Source organism: Girardinichthys multiradiatus, chromosome X (genome assembly GCF_021462225.1).
Source record: "Girardinichthys multiradiatus isolate DD_20200921_A chromosome X, DD_fGirMul_XY1, whole genome shotgun sequence".
NCBI classification, from domain to species: Eukaryota; Metazoa; Chordata; class Actinopteri; order Cyprinodontiformes; family Goodeidae; genus Girardinichthys; species Girardinichthys multiradiatus.
In genome coordinates this window covers 19,510,452-19,514,727 of record NC_061817.1, presented here as the reverse complement: position 1 = coordinate 19,514,727, position 4,276 = coordinate 19,510,452, and the positions used below count along the sequence as shown (strand labels likewise).

The 4,276-nt window shown below is 36.6% G+C and overlaps 1 long non-coding RNA gene across 1 annotated transcript; it reads left to right on the top strand.

Annotated features, from left to right (window-relative positions):
* Positions 1 to 350: 350 nt before the first annotated feature.
* Positions 351 to 3,002, top strand: LOC124862427. The gene is made up of 3 exons (XR_007036920.1): positions 351 to 496; positions 1,910 to 2,046; positions 2,697 to 3,002. It is a non-coding gene; the product is annotated as an uncharacterized LOC124862427 (long non-coding RNA).
* The last annotated feature ends 1,274 nt before the right edge of the window (positions 3,003 to 4,276 follow it).

Genomic DNA, 4,276 nt, shown 5'->3' with positions numbered 1-4,276 from the left:
TGTTCGAATAAAAACACCGCTTTTGCAACAAACAGACCTCTTCCACGCAAGTCCCCAGAGGAACTGGACGGAGGGACACTTCGCGCTAATGTCTCTTTGCTGGCAAACAGACATAACTCTTCAAACTGGATCCAAGAGTGTCATACGATCACGCGATCATATGCACTAAGTTAAGTAGGAATGAATTGCTGTTTGTGTATCCAGTATTCATTCATGAACGGGGTAATTAAGGTACGAGCGTGGCTTGACTTTCTCTCTGAGGTCTACAGAAGCAAACTGTGTCTCTACGACGCTGAGTGGAGCAGTTTTCCCGGTCTGAAGGACAACGGGACCGCATCACCATGGTTACAGTAGTAACGTGCAGTTTGGCCGGCCGACAGAGCGAGCCACCCCACAGCCACGGAGGTTAGCTGAAGCTAACCCTTTGTTCACTGTGGATGCTTCCTACAACTTCATCGCCCTGGACAACTTTTCTTCAGCACGGTTCACCTAAGAGGTTGTGTTTTGGGCAGAGAGAGAAGTAGTTTAGAGTGAAATAATCTAAACAGTTTTCGTTTTATGACGTTTGGTTTTGTTTTTGTTGAAAACTCAGCCATCTTAGTGCTAGCAGATTAGCTGTAAGCACATGTGCTCAGTTTGTGTGTTCTGTGTTTTTTTTTTTTTAAGTTAAGCCAAACTTTATTTAAAGGGTGATTTTAAACACAGAAGAACGGCCACAGCGCGCCGTCCACATTTATGCATTTTAACCCTTTTATTAATGGTATTTTAAAGGTATGTGTTTGATTCTGATGATAAGCTATAAGCTTCTTTTGTTAGCTTCAACCGCTAACAGCTAAGAACACGTGTTTGCCTGCTAAAGATCATTTACCCAAAAAGGTTGTTAGTTTTCAATCTAGTAAAATATTTCCTTAAATATTATTTTACTAAACTTGATAACTAAGTAACACAATTAAGCCCATTTCTCGAAGATTTATTCAAAATAATATTTCTTTAAATATTATTTTAACAAATAAAGGCAGCTAATTAAACACCGTTGAGAATTGGTCATCCAGACGGTTGGTTTTATTCAGCAAGTCATTCTTTAAAATATTATTTTATTAAAATAATATTTTATCTGATCTTGCATTATGAATGGTTGTTTAAAGGTATACCAATTATTGCCTAAATTAGTTCCAAGACTAACTTAACTTCACTTCCAGATTCTTCAAGATAATCCTTGGTTCTCAAACATAAACATTGCATGGTAATGTTGCATCACTCTTTCGGTCATGGTTTTCAACCATCGTTGATCAACTTGTTTATATTGTACATAGCCCATTAGTCTTCCTTATTCTTTAATTCTGCTAGGTAGTTTAGTTGGATTGTTTTAGCATAGTAAAGAGTTTGTTTATTGAAATATGTTTGACTTGAGTTGACTTATTGTTAATAAATTCTTGTATTTTAAGAAATTGTGTGAATTCATTCCATGTGTGCAGAGTTTATGTTGTTCAATAATGTCAGAGCGTAGCTTATCCCTTTCAATTTTGTCCTAATAACACTGCCTTATTGGGCTTGTATTTACAGGACAACCCTAAACAGACCAAAATATTATTTAATAAAATATTAAAGTATTAATATTAAATAATATATTCACATTCATAATCACAACAGGATAAATCTTAGAGTAACAGAGCTGAATGCACCATAAACAGAACAAGTAAGAAACTAAACCTGAAGGAATGAACTAGAGCACCACCTGCAAAACATAGACAATCAGAGGCAAGACCCAAAACAAAACTCAAAAGCCTGCAAATCATGACAGAGAGTGATTACTTTGGAGCTTTCTGGTCTTTCTGAATCTTAACATTAAACTATATGCAGTCATTTTTAACCTTTAAAACAGTGCTGTAACCTCTGTGTAATTTCAAAGAAAACAGTCATGCCAGAGCAGAAGCGGTCCGTGACCCTGACAAACCAAATCTGAACATGCATGTGGGGTATGTTGTCCCTGGCGCAGCCCTCCTCCTCGGCATCATGCCGGGCTGTACTATCTGGATCAAGCGTAAGGTTGTTTCACTTTTGAATTCTAACTTGGTAATGTCTGCGTGTGTCTGAATGTAGCTTTTGTTTTGTGTGATTGATTTTCCTATTGTGATCACAAAATAGTGTAATTCTCATATGCATTTAAGAGATCCAATCTTATATTGTGTTTAAAAAAGATTAAGTAGAATTCTATATCTACATATTTTTCTAGTCTGAAATATTTGCATCAATAAGTAAGAATCTGCCTTGATAACTGAGGCAGAGTGACAAAAATTATCAGTGCAAAAAGCTTGTAGATGGCTCAAGAAAGACCTGCAAAGCATTCTGCAAATTTGGGAAAAAGCACCATAAATAGCATTCAACATGCCTTTTTATGTCACTACATTAAACTCATTTTCTTGTTGTTGTATAGATTTGTATATTTCAGTTATTCTTGATGCATTTTCCATTCTTTGCACTATAATTTCTGAACTGTACATAATTTTCTCTTGCTTTTATGTTTTACATAGCTTTTGTGGTGCAGAACTGTGTGCCAATGCACAAAACTTGTGTTTCCATTGTTCATCCTTCCTGATGAGCAGACCAAGTCGATGTAGTTAAACATGAACTAATTATTCTGATGTAACCTTTACTGTTTGTTGATGAACTGACAGATATTGACAATCTTTTAACAGACCAAGTCCTCCGACATCACAGTTGAGCAGACTTGTGTTGCTACCAGTGCCAATGCCTATAAGGACAAAGAACATGCTGAGGCTGAGGATAAAGCCTTTAGCGTGCAGCATGCAGACCCGACTGAAACACCTGACATCCTGGACCACAGCCTCAAAAGTGATGCGTGTTAAGCAACATTGCACCTCAGACCAGTCGCAGTTTGCTAAACCCAGTGACTGCATGTGTGCAGCAGTGTAATGTCAGGGTCACACTTGAGCAAGACATTATCATGTGTAGCATTAAAACCTGTGTTGTTTGATCTTTTATATGTTCCTTTTTACTGTTTTATTCTAAGTTTAATGAAGGTTTTATGTAAATACATGTGTATAGTTATCATTAATAATAAGATTATTACAGAAGCAATATTAATACAGAAACAAGATACGAGACATCCAATGTATAAACAGATCACATGAAACAGGCAGGGAAAAATTAAGTTGGACACCAGAAACAAGGATGTTGGTGAAATTTTAAGCAGATAAAATTGTTTTTGTCTCATTTATTTACATTAGCAGTAATAAACATATTTAATAAATAAGGTATTGTTATAATAGTAAAAAGATCCACTCAACCTCAGAGTAACATGTTTTGGGGCGTTGAGAGGAGACTTTATTGTAGGATAATAGTTGTGTTTTACAACATGATTTTCTTGAGGTACTTTGCAAAATTCTTATTTCGGTTAATTGTATAACTGAAAATGAGAAAAAAAAAACTGTGAAAGAAATTACAAAACTTGTAAAAACAGGAGGCATGAAGAGAACAATGAAATCATCAGTGGAGGACCTAGCATGGCAGGCAAAACGAGGAACCTGGGAAGGAGTGCAGCGAATTAACTGACTTGTGCTGGGGATGTGATCAGTGACATAGGAACATTGAGTCTAATGGACAGAATGCAGTGAAGTAGGGTGGTGACATGGGCTGAGGAAACTGAAGGATGAAGGTGCACAGATTGAACATGGAGGGATCTGGGAGCACCAAAAAGGAGCTTAACAGGGCAACCAAAAGCACAACACAATGAAATACTAGAATAACCTACACTAAACAATAAAGCAGACGTGGAACACCTAAAATGACAAACAAACGCATGACACCCTCAGACCAGGAGACCCTCAGGGTCAGGAGCCGACACAGACCCAGACCCTTCGAAGGAAGTCTGTGCAATACAGCAATTCATCTGTATAAATACTATTGAGCTGATGGGATTCCCATGGAAATTCTCCAGTTGTGACTTTTTGGATGAAGACAGTCAGTCCTGCAGTTATAAGTAGCTAGAAGGATGGATAGGTATGTAAAAGTAAATTAATAATTAAGTATTTTTTTTACTTAAAGTTATTATTATTGGTTGCGGTCCCTAGGTAGGCCACTTGACTCGAATGAAAATTACTTTAAATCATTGATTTTTCAAAGAGAGTAAAAACATCCCAAATATTGATATTAATTGATTCATGGTTTGTAGATCATGTGGCAGGCAGCTCTACTTTAGTTTAATTAGTTTTTAGTTTAATTAGTTTTGGGACCCAAATAAAAAGATAAAAGATCA